General features: G+C 41.3%; 1 protein-coding gene across 1 annotated transcript in view; it reads left to right on the top strand.

Moving 5' to 3' along the window:
• The first annotated feature begins 7,283 nt into the window (after positions 1-7,283).
• The window catches only part of prdm1a (PR domain containing 1a, with ZNF domain), a 28,915-nt gene continuing 16,648 nt past the window's right edge, over positions 7,284-19,550 (top strand). The window contains exon 1 of the mRNA XM_062464964.1: positions 7,284-7,668. The gene's annotated coding sequence lies outside the window, so the exon portion shown is untranslated. The remainder of the gene's footprint in view (positions 7,669-19,550) is intronic.

Below are 19,550 nucleotides of genomic sequence, written 5' to 3'. Positions count from 1 at the left end.
GGCGGGAAGTGATTGTGAGGTCATGGTGACGAGAAGAAAAGAGAATGAAACCAGGAGGGAGCAAGTGACAAATACATAGAGGAAGTCTATTCAAGATGGCTAACTGGTTTCTGCTGTCATTCAGAAACAGATCTTGTCATGTTTTGTTTAAGTCCTGTGTTTCTGAATGGTATGGAGCTGAGTTGGTGATAACTGTCGATGCGTCCAAGATAGGCAACACCACGTTCCTTATTCCTTATTACGTCCTTTTACTCTGACACAAACCTTCCTTCATCTCTCTTTCTCTCCCTCCTTCCATTCTTCTGTTTGTCTCCCTCTTGCCACCCCTCTTTCTTTCTCTTTCTCTTTGGTCCCATGGCTATAATTAACACACTGTTAACCTTGTACAGTGCACCAGTCAGGAATGCAATGACTTGTCATAAAGATAACAGAAAACTGGTTTCACCAAGAAGTGGAGAGACTGGAAAGAAAGCAAGCAAGGGAGGTGTGGAGGGGATCGCGAAAAGAAAGAGGTAGATTAACGTGCCAAAGCCATCGCACAAACTGCAAGACGCTTCGCGAAAACATCCGCGCCTCTCTCTCTCCTCCCTTGTGTAATCCTTCAACCCCTCCTCCCTGTTCCTCCCCCCCCCCCCATCCTCAAACCCCATTTCCTCTTCGCTCGTTTCCTCCCTTCCTCTCGTCTTCCCCCCTTCCCATTCCCTCTCGTTCTTTTACCTCTCCATTTATATTTACCCCCCCCCTACACACACACACCTCCCTCAGTGTCTTGTAATCACCCGGCCCCTCTCCTGTCACTCCCTCAACATGCCCATATAATGGCCTCTCTTGTGGTGTGGATGGTGGGGCTGGTGGGGGTTAGTGAAGGCGCTGTCGAGTGGATGGAGTAAGAGAGAGAGAGAGAAAGAGAGACAGAGAGAGAGAGAGAGAGAGAGAGAGAGAGAGAGAGAGAGAGAGAGAGAGAGAGGTAGTGGTGGAAGGTGGGGTGAGGGACCTGTAGAGTGGACAGGAGAGGAAGAGAAAGAGAGGGGTGATAGCTGGGGGGTAAACGAGGGGTCAGAGCTGAGTCTGCAGGTCCTAGTCCAGAGGTCAAACCATGATGGAACAGCAGTGATTGAGGCAAGTGGGGTATGGGGCAGATAAGTTGGGGGTGGGGGGTGGGAGTGGCATTGTTAACACACACCGTTTGTGTGTGTGTATTTATCAGGTAACGTGTACAGTACGTCACGCATTGTATGGGCACTTTCTGTGTTTGTATTCGGTGAATGTTTCTTAAACGGTGCGATGTGCATTAGTGTGCCTGTCCATGACGGTGCCAACCTGGGCTTATCTTGGCAGTGTGTGTGACCCGTGAGTGGCTGTGGTGTGGAGGTGACCTGGGGGCCATCCTGGGGTTAGTCAGGGGCCTTATATCAACACCCCGTCCCATCCCTCTGCTCTCCTGTGTGTGTTTGTGTGTGTGTGTGTGTGTGTGTGTGTGCGTGTGTGTGATTGATCCAAAGCTCCTGAGGATCCGGCAGTCCGGCTGGTGCTCCGGACAGGGTCACTCACTGACGGATAGCGCCTATCCGTCTCCCCTGGCGACAGGATGGACGATGAACCCTTCCGTTTCCTCTAAATATTTACAGAGCAAGAGCCAATCCGAGGTGAGGGGTGCCCTTCTCCACGCCTGATGAGATTAGGGTATGAGAGTGACGAGTCTGTGTGTGCGTTTGTGTGTGTGTGTGACGGCAGACAGATTGCCAACCGTGTGGGTCAGATCGCAAGCATTAGGGACGCTAAAAGCTTTCTGTGGCATAAGAACCCAGGGTAAACATTATGTCAGAATCTTTATCTATCCGTCTAAACACGGTCGCATCCAACTTCTTTCTCTTGTAACGGAACGCCACAGGACAGCACACATTACCGCATTAGTAAGTGAGGTCATATCTAATTCATAATTAGTATCACAGAAATACACGGTCACACACTCTCAGACACGCCCCCCTCACGCAGCCCCCTCTTTCCTGGAGTGAAAGTGCTTCAGCCTGCTTCCTTCCAGCTCAAAGTAAATGAGTAAAATGTGTTGAGCCACGGGGAGGAAGTGGTTTTCAAACCGCTGTGGCATGCTGAGAGCTGAGAGCCATGTTTAAACCAGCTGTGTGTTTGTGTGTGTGGAGGGGGTGGGGGGGGGGGGACTTGCGGGGGTCCAAAGCCCGACACAGAACCAGAGTGCCGACCTCTTCAGAGAAAAACCTCCAGAGCTCAGACAAAGCTCTGTGTCATCAGCATTGATGGTAACTGGAGCCTGATTCTTCTCTAAAAAGATGCTAATGCTAATGGTGGATTATCAGCAGGGAGATAATAGTAATGCTAACTTCTGATGTGGTTGTGGTGATAACAGTCTGATATCCTTTCTTGTTTACTACCTGGTTTCTGGTTAGCTACCCCTGCCAGGATGGCTCTTGATATACGTTTTCATAGAAATAAAAGTCATTTTAAAAAGGTTTGAGAAGCTTATTTCCAACTAAATTGCTATTTGTTGGGTTACTGTGTCCTCTGTGTTTAAGAAACTTGTTTTAACAAGAGGCTAGAAGTGGAGCCACAGGTTGTACACAATTGTTGATCCGGTTGATAATGCCATAATGTACTTGAAGGCTTTCGCTATGTTAACTTGTCTGTGTTTTTCTATCAGAGATCCATCGGCTTACTTAAAACACTCGAAAATATTCATGACGCTTTCATTCAGGCTAGGCCAATTCACAAAGGTCAATATACAAAAGGTAGACTCATTATCTACCATATCTGTCAATTAACATTTTAACAATTAGCAATACACAACTTTTTGCCCATTTCACTCTTTGTAGTAATGAACAACTTTCTCTAACTTGATCACCATTTAGCATATGCACAATACAGATCACAGCTTGAGGAGTTGAGGAGGGAGGGGACAGTTGACACATAGTTGTCACCAAACCCCCCCAGCCTCGCCAGGGCAACACTGATATGGCGGAGGGAAGGCCTGATAGTTTGACTGCCAAATGGAGCATTAATAAGTATGAAGTGTGTGGGGTGTGGGGGGGGGGGGGGAGAGGGGGGAGGGGGGATTCAAGGACCAGTCAAGTACCAGTAGGAAAGTGGGTCACTAAACGGGTGTCAGTACAAACTCCAACAGGCCACACTGCAGCCCAGCTGACCCCCCTAATAATCTACTGCGAGAGAGGACGATACACACACACCACCACCACATCATCAACTGTTTGTCTTAACAATACAAACTCATGTTCAGTCACTCATGACTGACTCTCCATGGGGGGTGAGTCTAAAAGCACTCTCCTGGTCTGCCCAACGACGGCCGTTTAATGACATCATAGCATCGGTGAGTGAATCGTAATTAATAAACGATGAATCGATAAAGTGGTTGACTAGGGAAAACATCAGGGGGTGGCTAATACTAGAGTGTGTGTGTGTGTGAGCGCGTGTGTGAGGTGAGGCCAGATTGAGTGACCACTCATTAGGAGGTTAAATGAAGCCTATTGTCCAGAGCGGTGCTGATTAAGCTGCTCTGGTGACCAGCGGATCCCCTCCACCTGCCATAACCATCCTCCAGCTCATCCATCACTCCACTTGACCTGGTCAGAGGAGAGCCTGCAGCCACAGCCCAGAGCACTGGCCCAGCCAGGCCCCTCGCCCAGCCAGGCCCCTCGCCCACTCCAACTCAGCCCAAAACACGCTGATCCCGCACAACCAGCATCAGCCAGAAACGCGGCGGTCCTGCTGAGTGCACAAACTACAATGCAATGCATCTCTCCACCATCTTGAGCTGTCAATAGGTCTGAGCCCTACTGCCCCAGCTTCAGGAAAGGAAACAAAAATACTTGACATCCGGCCAAACAAGCCTTTCGTGCCTTTTAAACCCCAAACTAAGTCTTTTGCCCCGCCTTTTACATACAGTGGTCTACATTTTGATCCTAAATCCACATCTGCTGTAAAACTCGTATCCCTGCCCTTCTCCCAGGGCCATGCCAGCCAGCTTAGCCACGACAAGCCACACTTCTGGACCCAAGCTCAGCAAAGTTTAATTTATTTGTCTGGACTTTCAAAATAAATCAATAACTATAATCAGTGGCGTCTTCCCCTCGCCCACGCCCCAGCTGCCAGCTACAAATCTGAATTAAATTAATAACCGGATTAATAAAAACATTAAATCTGTTTTAACATAATTGATTTTCTAATTAGGTCAAAAGACACAATGGACTACAATTGTGTCTTCTTAATGCATATTTATCATGAAGGCCGGTGAAAGTAAATCTCTGTCTGGCTGTACAAAATCACATCATCATTTGAATTGTTTTATTATGGACATATAATCAAAGCATAAAAAAAAAAAAAAAATGAATGAGATGGGATTTGGCAAATATTCCTTTAAGAGCAACTTTATCAAACATTAAATGCAATACTGTTATTTCTGCTAATGTAGACAGCAAGTCTGCAAGTAGAACACAAAAGATTGCTTTCTGAAATATAAGTCCAGTCATACACTTTCATCAAAACCAAATAACCTAAGTACTAGAATAAATATGCTCACTAGTGCATATAAAAACAAGACAACATCTGGTAGATTTCAAGCAGACGGTGAAAAGAAACCTCCAGTTTGTTGTCCAAACATCAACAAGATAGTCTTTTTTGTTTTTTTGTTCATTTTCCCCTAATAGTAATATAGTTCTATTTTATTCTACTCAGGATTAGCCAAATGATCAAGACATGGTTTAAACTATACTAGGTCATAATGGTAAACCTAATCCGTTCATATTGTCACTTTCACTATGTCCCACAACACTCCTTTATATTGTACTGTACAGAATAGCTCTCCTATACCAAGTTACAACACGCCCCCTGAATATCCTAGATCAACAAGTGTGTATGTGTGTCCCACAGAATTAAAGTAGGTCTGTGGAACATGGCAGGTTCAGTTGCAAATCTGATACCATTGAGTTCACTGGATTTTCCCTCTGGTCGTTGCCGGACTGTTATCGCAAAGAAAAGAAGCACTTGTTTGTCACAGAAACCCAACGACCTACTAACACTGGAAAGTGAAATTGCTTCATGTCAGTGTCCCCTGATCTCACACCCTGGATTGCCTAATTGTTGGTGTCAATAGGTTTCTCTCTCTCTCTTTCTCACACACACACACACGCATACACACAGCTCTTACATTTGACCTCTTTATCTCTGTTCAACCGAGGTTGTGGTTTTTCATTGACAAGGGAGACAGAAAAAAGAGAGAACCAGAGAGAGAGAGAGATAGAAAGAGAGAGAGGGGGGAAGGGAGACACTACACCCAATGACATACACTGGGTCACAAATCGCTGTTATGCAGCTATGTGGTTAGAACCTTTGTCTTCGTATGGCATTTGGAATGACCGCGTATGTTAAAAGTTCATACTTACTCATACATTCAAATACAAAATGGAACACACTAATACTTTGAAAGGTGTGTGTGAAAATGAACCCATCCACACACACACACACACCATTTACCCTAACCCTAGGGAGTCAGGTGGCTGAGCGGTGAGGGAATCGGGCTAGTAATCCGAAGGTTGCCAGTTCAATTCCCGGTCATGCCAACTGATGTTGTGTCCTTGGGCAAGGCACTTCACCCTACTTGCCTCGGGGGAATGTCCCTGTACTTACTGTAAGTCGCTCTGGATAAGAGCGTCTGCTAAATGTAAACGTAAATGTAATTTCTGTGGCACGTGGCTGCTGTTCTGGGTGAATCCCAGTTTGGCTTTGACTCTCTCTGGCAGTCGGCCAAGCCAAATATTTCAGAACACACACACATTCACAGCTCTGTGCCAGAGAAGGATAAAGCCAAGGGCTTTCCTCGATATAACAGTGTGTTTGTTTGTGTGTGTGGATGGGTTTGTTTGTGAATGAGAGAGAAAGCGAGTGAGTTAGCAGGTGAGTGAGTGAGTAAAAGCGAGAGAGAGTGGTTTTAGGTATTCCTAGGGCAGGAACAAGGTGTGTTTGTGTCTGTGTGTGTATCTGCCCCTCAAGACTAAAAGACTTCCGACTCTCCTTCCTACTGCCTTCCCTGCCCCCACAAATCCCTCCCATCAAATCCATCGTCCCACACACACTTCCACTGCTTTGAAGAGGGGAGTGGGAGCTTCGTCCCTGTTCAGTGTGTGTGTGTGTGTATGTGTGTGTGTGTATGTGTGTGTTTGTGTGTGTGTGTTGACAGGCAGAGCAAGTCTGTTTCGCGTAAAGATCTGAGACTTCTGGGCATGACGGAAGTGTGCCACTGAGGCTAACCCACGCAGTATGGACCCCATTACTATAAGGATAAAGAGAGAAGGATGGAGGAGGAGGTGGGAACAGATTGAGGGGTATCGGGGGGAGGGGAGGGGGGGGGGGTACAGACAGTACACCATAAGGGTTTATACTCGCAGATAAGCTTAACAGGTGCTCTGCACTAGCACCAATGTGTCACTCTAACACAGGGGCGGTATGTCTCAGAAACATTAGATATGTGTTGTTTTCAACTGACTCCTGACTGAACGAACGGTAATTGCACAAAAAAAGGAAAATGACATGGTATCATCCTTACTTTTAGTAGGCTAAGCAATTTTTGCAATTCCCGTTTCTCTGAACTTCTTTGATATTTTTTATGCAAAGCATATTCGTTGTCTCAGTTAAACAGGTGACTTCTCGCTGGCTGCTAATGAAGTGTTGGGAACAGAATTCGCCAGACCAAGTAGGCCTATGAAAGCTCCCAGCACAAACCCCATTTATAGGTCAGGCCTATATAATCGGAAAACCTTCTTTACACTGGTAACAAATTGCCTAAAATCCATAGTTTTGATCCATAGTAGGCTATTTGTATTAGCCTATACATTTCTTTTACATCGCTTTCATATTAATGACTCCATACTGTACGTGGTTACAAAAATTAGTTATGCCACATTTAAGATAATGAAAGGGGGATAGGCCTTTAAGATTTTAAAATACTGTATAGGCATATATTAAACAAAATGTAGTCATTGACTTTTGGTCAATCAAAGGATATGTTAACAAATGTGTCCACATTTTCGTTTTCTTCGTTAACTGTGTTCAAATATTCAACTAAGTAACCTAACGTCCAAACGTCTATTTCTCCACAGTATCAACTGTAGGCCTTTGTAGGCCACTTAAACTATTGCGAGCAATATAAATATTAACATTCGTTTTTTGTTTGTTCCGTTAATTAAGTGGAGCCCCAGGTGGTGGTATTCGATGCTTGAAGGTGTCAACTATCTGGACATTTTGGCAATGTTAACATAATTAATTTCGCAAAGGTCTGAAAACAAGCTAATCTTGTACAAAATATAAATAAATAGATACATTAAAAAGTAAAGAATAGTGCCACTCCGCAAACGTTATCTAGAGAGTTGTTAAAGGGGAGTTTGCTTTGTTAATTGCTCGTGCTAATCCTAATTACTGTTTTGGGTGGAGCTGACTTGGGCTCAGAAAGGAGGGTAGCCTACTCTGGAAAGTGTGCGGTCTACGCTTCAGACCCATCTAAATCCACAAGAGCAAATTCGGACTAAAGTGAAACAACGATCCGTTGAAGACACCCGAGTTTCTGAATTTGGATACGGATCTGTTACCATTTCTATCAAGACAGGAAGTTCATGGAAGCGCAAGCAGGTGAGACCGAGTTCCCTCCACACTCGCGCTCCAAATGTGTACAGTCTGTAAAAGAGCGTCTGCTAAATGACTAAATGTAAAAACATTGATCGTTTGAAATAGGCTAATAAAATGTGTGTTTGATAGACTGATATTCAAACTAGAGAGAATATGTATGTCTACATTTCTCTTAATTGATCGAATATTTTCAATTTTGTATCTAGGCTAGAACTCAGGATTCAGCACATTAATTTGACAGTTTCAGATAGGGGTTTTATGACCGAATGCACTGAAAGAAAAAGTCTGTTGAATTTACATAAATGAAGTATGTACATTGGTTGCACGCAATAAAATCATGTTTAGCCAACATGAATCTTTCATTGGAATATACTGAACAATTTTACATCAGACACACATGGTTTAATTACACAATTTAAACCCAAAGATTTCATGTTCAATTAACAATAAAATCATGTTTTGCCAACATGAATCTTTCATTGGAATATACTTATTCCATACTTATTAATTATATATTGGTAAAACGATTGTATTACGCAATTTAAACCCAAAGTTTTCATGTTCAACAAATTTAAGCTGGTTATGTATTTTTTATGCTAGGGCCATAATCAATGTATTTTTCATGTTTAATGTACTATATTTATTCAGAATTTGTTAAATTGACATCTCTACTTGAAGTATGAATTTAGTGGTATGGTATGAACATCAATATCATATCAGTTCAACAATTAACACAATATTCCTTAAATGTCTACAAAATAAGCACCAGGACACACTGAACAGATTTTAAGTGTCTTTGCACTTTTTATTTTGCGGAACTGCAAACTGCAAAATAAATGGGTTCTTCAATGCACTATAGAATTTTTAAATGTGCCACTGCAGGTAGCTCAACAAAAAAAATCAAACAAGGTCGTTCTACATCCCTACACATTTCAGATGGATTTATTGGTATGGTATGAACATCACTATTATATCAGTTAAACAATACACAAAATTCCTTAAATGTTTACAAAATAAGCAGGACACACTGAAGAGATGTTCAGTGCCTTTGAACTTTGGGGAATCGCAAAATAAATGTTTTTTTCAATGCACTATATAGAACATTTAAATGCTGCATCATGTGAGTAAACCCAGACTTCAAAGTACAATTTTAAGGCTTATTTAATATGAACACACCGTGACATAAGGAAACCATAAACAAACACAGAGGGGTACCACAGCAGGATAAAGAGGTCATCTCGGAGTATTAAAGAGCAGTAGAGCTGTTAGGATGTTAGATGTTAGAGAGTAAAGGTGTTGGACTGCAAGAGGAGTTTTATGAAATTCTAATGTGAAACAGGTACGTCTTTTATGCTTTGTACAGTAGTTATAATGTCTCTGCACTATGTCTGTGTTTATGAGTGCGCGTGTGAGTGCTAATCAATTTGTTGTTGTCACTGTCTTGAGTAATAATATGGACTTGTTGGTTTTAAATGTGCCACTTCAGGTAGCTCAAACAAAACAAAACTTGAATAATGAAAAAAAAGTGTGATGTACAGAGCATACAAAACGGAAGAAAAAGGAATTCAAACGTCGGTCTCAAAGAGTTTGATTTTTAGAGCTTGTGCCCTCTTGGAAAGCGTGCTTCCTTCCAACTCCATGATAACTTTTTGTATCACCTCAAAGGTGTACCTCAGTTGAGCAGGGTAGTCCAGATTCAAGTTGTACATAAGACCAAACAGCATGGCAGTTGCACATGCCACACTTGGTAGCTCCTGCAACACTGCTTGACTTTCAAGGACAATCCCGACGTCTGCCACTTCACCCGAGTCACTGATGGTAAAGATTCCCACTGTGGTTTCCTCAATGCCCTCCTGGATGGCAGATCTGTCTGCAGTCTGGAGAGGAAACAATAGTCTTTGTTTTATTTGGAATATGCACATTGGTCTGAAATGGTGTCACATTTTTGGTTTCAGTTCTAATATTCACACAAGATGGTTATAATAAAAAATATTATAATAAACTTCTCACGGTAAACTGAATGCATCCCATTTCTGCTCTCAACAATACATCAGTTTGACTTACCACATACTCCCTCATTAGGTGCGCTGGGTCCTCATGGAGGTAGATGCAGAGTCCCTTGATGATGCACTCCCTTGCAAACTCAATGTCATTGTTCTGGAAAGAGAGTCTTTTCATTGGTCTTTCCCCCCCTCCACATCTCAAAAAGATATAATTTTACACACCAACACCACTGTAGTACAAACACTCTACATCATTTGCAAGCAAAATATCACATTACACTTTTTAAATCAGCATCGTGTTGCAATACGTATGTTTTTTTTCTGGAATAAATGTACTTGCTTGATCAATGGCTTCCCGGATGGTCTTCAGTCTATTGCCTATCATTCCTCCTCTTTTTCCAAACAGCTTCAAAAGCCCAAAGGTGTGTATGTCAAGCTGAGACAGGAATCTTGATTGGAGAGGCATTGTTGTAATACGCTTAAACTCTGCATTTATCTGAAAGCACACAGTCAAAGATTTATAATAACCTATATTCAACAGCTACAATACATGACGTGCGTGTGTGTTTGAGTGTAGACTGGCTTCCAGGCTAGCAGTTCCTGAGCAATACACCTGCTGAACATGCCATGTAAAAAACTCCCATACCTCACATACGTCGAAGAACGCTGGCCATCTTGCCCTGATGGTCTCTACCATGGGTTCATTTGAAACCACTTCTTGTCTCCTATATGCAAATGTTCTGTCCATTTTCACCTTTACTAGCTCCCTGTTGTTCCTTCTCTTAACATCAGAGAGAAGTTCTTCTCTGAGCTTTTCCAAGCTCGTCTCAGATTCCCCAACTGGAAAGGGGGGGCAGTAGTTTACTTCAGACCGCCGAGGTTTCTTTATGGCAGCAGCAGGACTTAACTTTCCTTCTGGCTTGTGCTTCAGGGAATTTATCATCACTTCAGTGCAACCTAGTTTTCTCAACTGAGTGCGGTATATGGCAAGTTTATTCCCCAAACTAGCCTTCCATCCGGCACAACCTGTTACAGAACCTTTTTCAGTCAAGCAAGGATGCTTTGATACAAGGGCCTTCGCAACCATGTTCAACTCGTGGCCAGAGCAATAAAGTTTGGACTTTACAATTTCTTGCACCAAGGCTTCTAGAATGTTGGACTTTAGTCTAGGATCTGGAATAAGAAGTTTGCCGTTCTCTTTGTAAGCAGTATTGCCCCTGTCAAGTTTGAACTCGGAATCATATGAGAACTGTGGCACATGGAAACTGGCAGGCCAAGCTGATCTTGTCAAGTGTAGTGACTCGGGGGAAGACAGAATATCCGTATCAAGAGACCGATGAGATGAAGATGATTCACTGGCAGGTGAAGCTGGAGGCAGAACTGAAGGAGAACTGAAGGGGGTTGCAGCAGCACATTGGGAATCTGAAGATGAACTCTCAATCCGGATTACTTTAATTGTCCCTCTATCCTGGAGTTCATCTATCGATGTGAGGTTCATGAACTCATTGCCGAATAGTGAATCCATGAATTGAAGTCTGAAGGCACAATTAAGCTCACACTGTCTCTTTACTTCCTCAACCATTTCCTGAACAGATCCAGGGAAGCCATCTTGAAACTTCAGTCTTCGGCAGTCATTGTCTTCTAAAATAACCCTCATCACTGTGGAGGCAGACATTTTGCAAATTCTTAATCTGTGAAACAAAAATGCCAGATTTAATGATTACTCAGTGTGCAAATTATAATGTAACAGAGTGAGACAGGCAATTGTGCAGTGTAAATTATAAACAGAGGGGAAAAATATACCAATTGTAGGGCTGTAAGAATAAATTTAGGGATTATAATGTAATTTGAATATTAATGTTGAAATTGCCAGTTGAATGTGTGTATATATATATATACGAGAAACGAGAATGTGTGTGTGTTGGCAAACACACATTCTCGTTTAATAATCTCAAATAATAAAGGCATACAAATTCGAATGGGATTATAGAGAAAGATTGACAGCCCTAAACAATGGACAAGCTGTTTAACCTTTTCATGTTCCTGTTAAATTTGCCTGAAAACGCCTAAACAGCATACCCAAAGTAAATTGGAAGCTGTTCTTGAACCATTTGGAGTACATGCATGTAAATGATCTCTTTTGAAAGCTGACACTCTGAAGTTATGTCCCCTGTTGTCAGGACCCCTGTCAGTCCTTCTAGTGTTGAGTAATAGAAGCTTGAACACAAGGAAAGTGAAAATTTCTATTTCCGCCTAGATTTTGTTTTGAAAACAGAGGCCTGAAGAGGCCTAGAGGTGGTAGGTATTATCTGGAAGACTAAATTGGACCACAGGTTGAAGCCTTACCCAATTCAAATCAAAAGTCAAACATAATACCACAATATATTCATATTTGACACATGTTTTTATAAGAGTACATCCAGGAATTTTCTAAAAGGGTCTTTTGGAGACTCCAAAATGACCCTTTGTAACCAAGGTCAAGGTCAAATAAAAAGGTATTATTTTTCATAATTGTTATCTCTGGCCCATCTCTGGTACTTAGAAATATCATATATAATAGCTAAATCCCTAATTAGTAATACTGAAACACAAAAACTGAAGCATGAACACATTGGAGTGCTTTATCTGATTCCAAGGATTGGCGCACAAAGAACACTGATTCTGTCAACCATATTGCGCAATCGACTGTTATTTTGAAGGCTCCACAGACGCATACAAATGAGGTATTGGCATTTTCAGCTAGCTGTCAGCTACAAGGCTAACGAGCTAATTTCAGAGCCAGTCGAAGCCAGTTCGAGAAATTTGTTTAGAACGAGTGTGGGGGGGGGGGCGGGGGGGGGGCAGGACGCACAGACCTAGTTGGCTTTAGAGGGCTGTCAACGGGGCATGGAAGCTCCTATTGGGTCGAACAAGGTGTCAATCAAAAGGGGAGGGTTCAACGGACATTTTGAGACCTTCATTTTGTAAATACTCCGTTGATAAATCGGAGAAAATAACACTTTTATGTGAACAAGTTGTTTCTTCCGTCGGCTAACTTGCATAATGAAACAAAGGATAATGGCTATTCATGAACGTAAAACATTGTATTTGGACGAATTACTTTACATGGTTAGATACTTTGAACCCTTGGGACTTACGCAGATCAAGTTTTGATGGCATGATTTGCACACCTGGACCTATTTGAACAACTTAGGGTGAGTACAACTTTTTTCTTTGGCATTGTTGAAGGAATGTTCACCGGAAAAAGACGTTGACTTTGCTTGCTATTGCGACTTGATCTTGAATTGGTTTATTTCAATGGAAGCACAAGAATCGTAGCTTTCCAACGATGTATAACATGTGTAGCGTCTAAAAAATATATTTTTTAGAATTTAGTGCGTCGTAACTGAGGAAGGGGGAGGCAGCATTTTTGTCTCGCGGGCGAAACAGGAGCGTAAACAGGTTAAATGTGATACCCAACACAATCAGTGTTTCCCCTACCATTATATTAGGGGGGCGCCCTGCCCCCCCTGGAAGATCAAGTAAAAAATAAATATTAATATTTTATATATAGCACCCGATCACAAAATAAGTAATTTCAGGTTACCTTTCCTATAAAACAGGTGTATAGCTTGCTCTTTTATTAAACAAACTAAATGGCCTTATGTTATTTATCTTATTTACACGAAGGCATGTCATTTCTGTCTCTACATGGTCGCCACCTTTTATTTCATTTTATGTCATCAACCAACCTTTTATGAGGATATGTCTTTTTAAGGTTACCATGCGGCTTGTTCCAACTCGGTAATCACTCAATGGATAACCATCCGTCAGTTCATCAAGTGCCAGAAGTTTAAGTTCTTTTGTGGGTGACGGGTTTAGTGCAAAGGCTCTATAGTGGTCACTGTACCACCCACACAGCACATTCACAAAAAGGAACAACTTGTCATTGATGACACACATTTGAAAGATTTCTGCAAACTCCGGTAATCCATATGCTGACCCATGAGCAACAACCATACCCTTACAGTACTGTATTCCAAAACATGATGCCTTCTTGGCAAGATGCACTTCAAATGTGTCAGGGTACTTCTGCCTAATAGCCTGAGCCATTTCATCTTTCACCACATCTATTGGGACTGTGGATACATTAGAAACCTCTAGGTCAGATTTACCATACGACGGAGAGTTTAGATGGAAAGCAATCATCAGCTGATGTTTTGAAGCCAAGGTCAAAGGTATGTTCCTGAAACAGCTGGTATGTTTAACAATCTGCTTGAAAAAACTGTGCTTGGCCTCAAAGCGCATTGTCCAATGTACGACAAGAGGACCAAAAGCACGGATCATGAGAGGGTAGTGCTCTAAATAGTGGTGCTTTGGTAGAAGTCTGATATCAGGAAACTGCTCTTGATACCTTTGCCTATGTTCAATAATCTTACTTTCAAGGTAGGAAATGGATTCATCAGTATGTACTGGCGCAACAACAAGTTCAACAATCTCTTTCAAATCCATGAGCACAAGCCATGCTGGCTCATTTTCTGGTATAAGTGGTCCTATCAAAAATGAAAGCAACCTCAATAAGGTCCAGTTCTCATGAGCATTGCCGCCTATGGTTTTACGACTTACAAAACTTATTGGTACTACATGTGGTTTGTTAGTCTTATCTGTCCATTTATAGGGAAAAGACAATATGATCTTGTTAAGGTCATCTAATTTGAAAAAACCCTTTGAAATAAGTAATGCAAGGCAGTGAGAAAGCTCGGTTGGCACGATTCCTTCAAAAAGATCATGAGCAAGATCAGGGGGATAGCCGCTGACAACATTAAAGTAAAGGAGATGTTCAGTTAAAACACACTCTCGTTTAACCCCAAAGCAATTTTTGTTAGTCTCCTGTGATGACTTTACATGGCATTCATGAAGCTGTTTAGTTCTTGGGTTGAAAACACCAGATGCAACACAATGGGATTGGACATCACAACTCTTTCCTGTGCAATACCGGCAATAGTAGTCTCCGGAAAAGCTTTCAACAAATCCAGCCATGCTGTGAGCTCCCAGGTTGTCTGCAGCCACAGTCTGCACTGTACCTTTAAGAGATTTGCCTAATAGTGGGATATATACACCATCCTCTAGAGTTTTAATGTCTTGTAAAAGAGGCTGTAATACTTTTGTATAACCATACTTTTTTACATGATCACTTTTTGCTAGCAACGCCAAGTAAATCGATGACAAAGATGAGTGGGAACCAGGTGGGAGGTTACCAAGTATCCAATAAACTGCACAAAGCTTGTGTTTCTTTCTAGACGTGCCTAGAGGGTTACATGTCTCAAAATCGTCCACATAAAGGCCTAGTGATATTCTTAACTCGTCGTTGTTTAAGAAACTGTTCTCTTGAAAATGGGAACCATCTTGGGGGGCCTTATATTCATAAAACTGATCATGTTGAATCTGCTGCTGTCCCCTATGATTTTGCAAGACCTTATCAAGTATATGTTGCTGACTTAGAATTTGCTGCAGAGACTTCAATATTGGTACATACTGAAATGTGTGATTCTCTTTTGCGTCCAAGACATACGTAGCTGGTTCCACAACTCTAAATATTTTCTTATAATATTGTCTGCGTTGATACGAATTACTCAATGGGCCACCCTTTTGTAAAGCTTTATGCACTGGGGTAGCTGAGCAAACTGCCGTGGCAATTTCTGTTATAAGCGATTGGTCTATTTGGATGTTGTTGCTTTGAAATATGTCACTAACAATACTACTAGACAAAGGGATAGTAGGAGAGCTAATCAAGTGGTGGAGCTCTTGTAAAAACTCATCAATGGCTGTTCCTGGTACATGGACCAAATATTCTAGTTTTAATAAAGCAGCTGCAAGTTGTTGCTCAATTAAACCAGCGAGTTCCCTGGGCTGTGCATTAACATCCGAGCATACGCATGAAACCTCATCACTATCATCTTCCTCTCTGTCAGACAATGGTGCATCTGTTGGAGGTGCTAGTCTAGTGGTTCTCACTATACTTGGTTTGAAGTCAGTTAGTGTATGTGGTGTATGGTGACGACTTCTATGACTTTTAAAAGTGCCATAAATATTGGTTTTAAAATCGCAACCTAAAAACATGCAGGAAACACTCTCATTCCTCTTAAGATGTGTGGTAATATGACTAAAGTAGTCTCTTTCTGTTGCTAAATCCTTACATGCACATAAGTGACAACAAAATACAGAAAGCGCTGTTGGTTTCTGAGAAACTTGTGTGGAATGCACTCTATTATGGTGAACAATTAAAGCATTCCATGTTTTAAATGAGCATGGGCAGGTCAAATATATACAGGGATAGCGAGAGGTGCGTCCAAAATGAACATGTTTTAGTTTATAATGATTCAGAAGTTCAGACCTACTTGAAACAGAAGTTGAACACGCCTTACACTTCCACATTCACTGCACAAAGAGAGAGATAAAAAAAAAAATGGAATTTGAATTGAATATTTACACTACATAAAATAGAAAATAGTCTTGTGAAGAATAGCCTACTCACCACTACTATAAAGCCTTTGGCAGACCCTCAAACCACAAACGGAAACAGTAACAAATTAGGATCTGTGAAAATATTAGGCTACATTAAATACACTTCTAGGAGTCTGAATTCGTCGTACAATGATTAGAAACGAAACTTATTGCGATAAACTGACCACATATTGGGAATCTACACGGTTACTTCCTCGCCTGGAAACATTTTACTTTAAAAAGTAAAATATTACCAATAATATTCACAAAAAATACCAAATAATATTATAACCAATATTATTACCGAAATATTGTACTAGTGGAAAAGGAATGCACCACCCGTGGGCTAATTACCCCATGAAGCTAAGCCAAGGAGATTATTGCTAGCTAGCTATGCAATATTTGCATCTAGCCCCATGTGTAGCTAGCACTCACTCTACAAACACTTCAGTATATATTAGGGGTGTAACGATACACTCAGCTCACGATACAATATGTATGACGATACTGGGTGTACAATACAATACGTATCACGATATTTTGATTTTTGTTTAAAATTAAATTATTTATTTCCAAAACATTTAACATTTTCAATAACTTTCTTTGTTGTACATACAATTTAGTTAACTCAGTTCAAGCGATTTCTGTGAATGCACGCATGACGCAGAGTAGGTCGCGTGCTGGTATCTCAACCAATAGGATCAAACGGACGTCATATTGTAAAAATATTGCCATAACTCTATGATACATATTGTACCATTTTTGTATTGGGATATATTGTTCCACGATATATTGTTACACCCTTAGTCCATATGTAAGCACATGACCAGTTAGCGAATGTTAACAAGCTGACAGCGTGTACAATAAGGTGCTTGAATGATTGCTTTAGATAGTACTTACTGGCGATTTGAATGCTTGGACAGCCCAGCTGTCAGTATGACCTCTTCAGTGACACTACATGCAATTGCAACTGAAAAGCTTCAGAGAATTGGCGCGCAAGAGAAAGTGTTAAACCTATACATTGAATATTTACACTACATAAAATAGAAAAGTCTTGTACTCACCACTACTATAGAGCCTTTGCCAGACCCTCAAACGGACACAGTAACAAATTAGGATCTGTGAAAATATTAGGCTACATTAAATACACGTCTAGGAGTCCGAATTCGTCTTAGCATAATTGGAAGCTAAGTTCATTGCGATAAACTGACCACATATTGGGAATCTACACGGTTACTTCCCCGCCTGCAAACATTTAACTCTCTGAGGTTATATATTAACAGTAATATATACAAAAAATACCAAATAATAATATTATAACAAAATTACAACAGGTTTTTTTAACTGCCCATGAAAAAAGATAAGCACAGGCGAAATATTGTACTAACGCTAGTCGAAAAAGAATGCACCACACGTGGGCTAATTACCCCATGAAGCCTAGCCAAGGACATTATTGCTAGCTAGCTAGCTAGCTATGCAATATTTGCAGCTAGCCCCTCGTGTAGCTAGCACTCACTATACAAACGCTTCAGTCCACATGTATAAAACTGACCAGCTAGCGAACGTTAACAAGCTGACAGCGTGTAAAAAGCGGTCCTCGTATATTTGTGTGTTAGCTAGGTTAGTACTAACTGGCGATTTCAATGCGGGGACAGCCCAGCTATCAGTAAGACAATGTTTCACATTAAAAACGTTCTCACTTACCGCAGAGATGTATCTTTGAATTTTTTTTCTGTTTCTATGAAATCCGATCTTCTCTTCAGTGACACAGCATGAAAATGAAATTCCAACTGAAAATCTTCAGAGAATTGGCGCGTTTCTAAGCGCATGCGCAGGCACGTACCTGACGTGAGTGGGGGAGGGACAGACACTACCCAAACCTAACTAAATTAAGTTCTCTCAACATGATATAGATATACAGATTACACAAGTTCCGAGATTATAGTAATACTACTAGATTTAAACATGTTTGGAAGAGAAACTTTAACAAATCATGTAGTATATATTAAATTAATATGTATAGTTTGAACAGACCGCCAATTCCCTTTCTTTCAGTGTGGAGGCCTGGTTGTTGTGGGAATCAAACGGACACTACCTATCCCTGCTGTTCCAGCTCTGTGTCGATATGGATACTGATAAAGCATTCTGGATAGGTTCTGGTCACTTGCAAATGGTCAGTGTGATAAGGGATTCAATGGATCACTTTCAGAACACCCCTTTCATTCAGCCCAGTGTTAGGGGAAACGTAGCTACACTTACTCACGTGTAAATGCGCTTTATTCAAAAACTATGGGTCTACATAATTCAATTGATACGGATATAGACATTTGAGAATTTTTTTGTCCAACAAAAGTTCATATTGCAAAGTTTTTCAAGTCAAGCCCCACCACTTGCATATCGTTCTAAACCGAATACATTTCGAGGCTGACACCGTTTATAGCAGTTTGGACTCCCGCTGTGAAGTGTCTTGCTCCTTGACACCGGCATGGGGAGATGTGCACACGCGCCCAGCACTATTATTTTTGCGCATGTAACACACACCACAACCTGACAACTACATAAACATTGTTTCAAGTACAGCTGTCGCGTTGAGCGGTGGTTACAGATTCCACTCAGACCACACTAGACAAGACTTTTATCTATTAATATCGTTTTTAAAATATAATTTCCCATGTTGGCTGTGATTTGCCGTCTTATCCAAATGTCAGTACTAGACATGTATTCGATGACGCAGAAGGCTGTATTGTGAATCGGTAGGCTAAAGGGAATAATTTGTGTAATGCTGCATGACTTCACTCTAAATTGTACAAAAACTGCAGGCATGTCATTCAAGAATAATCTGTGACTAAGCGCACGTTTCGAGTTGTTTATGGGAAAGCAAACGCAGATAAACATTTACCCAAGAGCTGGATACAGGAAGCGTTCGTTCATTGAAATTGAGCACAACATCAAGTTATGGGAACTCTTCTGTAAACATTTCTTTATATATGAACAGCAATACCTTTTTATTTCACAAATGTTGCACCAAAAGAGAGATCATGTGTGTGTGGAAGTGGTTTGGCCTGATCATTCATTTGTGTGTGTCTGTACACACACGCAATGTAGGCACAGGCCACCATTTCCACCTCCTATTCTGCCCTATAGATGAAAACATGTGCTGGTCAACTCCCCAAATCTACAAGCTGTGGTTTTTTACCATTGGCCCCGTAATGAAAAGTACAATGTAATGATTTGCGTACCAAGTGGACCATGATTAGCTTTTACAAAGGAGGTGGCTGTGTGGAATATATATACACATACACACACACACACACACACACACACACACACACACACACACACACACAACTCAGACAAAGTTAGCTCCAGATGGCTAGAGAAGGGGTAACTGTTTGTGTG

This window comes from Osmerus eperlanus, chromosome 7, assembly GCF_963692335.1.
Source record: "Osmerus eperlanus chromosome 7, fOsmEpe2.1, whole genome shotgun sequence".
NCBI lineage: Eukaryota > Metazoa > Chordata > Actinopteri > Osmeriformes > Osmeridae > Osmerus > Osmerus eperlanus.
The sequence above is the reverse complement of the archived record's forward strand: the minus strand, read 5'-3'. Positions and strand labels throughout refer to the sequence as shown.